The following is a 406-nucleotide window of genomic DNA, read 5'->3' as shown; positions in this document are numbered from 1 at the left end:
AGGCGTGGGGCCGGGGCCGGCCCACCTCCCCTCGCAGCCCCTCGTGGCCGCCAGACGGTCCCCCGCACCTCCCCAGGGGCATCCCGCTGTGCAGTTGGCTGGGAGCTCCGCGAGCAGAGGGCCAGGAGCGAGGCGGGTAGCTGCAGCGAGAGAGGCCCGGCTTTGCCAGTCGAGACAAATATTTACAAGCAAGGCCTTTCCCTCCTCTTGGCAGGCTTGGAGCTTTCAATATTGATCTTTCAAATGGGAAATTCTAATTGAGGCCCCTGTTTGGGCTGAAACCTGTGAAGGCTGGGATGGGGTGGGGGGCGCTCCTCCAGGAGGTGAGTCTGCCTCAGTGCGTCTCCTTTTGCCAGGTCCTAGGAAGGGGGCCCTCGCGGAGATGGCTTTCTCTTGAGTATTTATG

At 62.1% G+C, this 406-nt stretch overlaps 1 protein-coding gene across 1 annotated transcript in view; it reads left to right on the top strand.

The window, feature by feature from the left end:
• The window catches only part of MPPED1 (metallophosphoesterase domain containing 1), a 65,220-nt gene that overhangs the window by 10,451 nt on the left and 54,363 nt on the right, over nt 1-406 (top strand). The gene's annotated exons all lie outside the window — the stretch shown is intronic.

The sequence above is a fragment of the Bison bison genome, unplaced genomic scaffold (assembly GCF_000754665.1).
Source record: "Bison bison bison isolate TAMUID 2011002044 unplaced genomic scaffold, Bison_UMD1.0 scf7180017864184, whole genome shotgun sequence".
NCBI classification, from domain to species: Eukaryota; Metazoa; Chordata; class Mammalia; order Artiodactyla; family Bovidae; genus Bison; species Bison bison.
The sequence above is the reverse complement of the archived record's forward strand: the minus strand, read 5'-3'. Positions and strand labels throughout refer to the sequence as shown.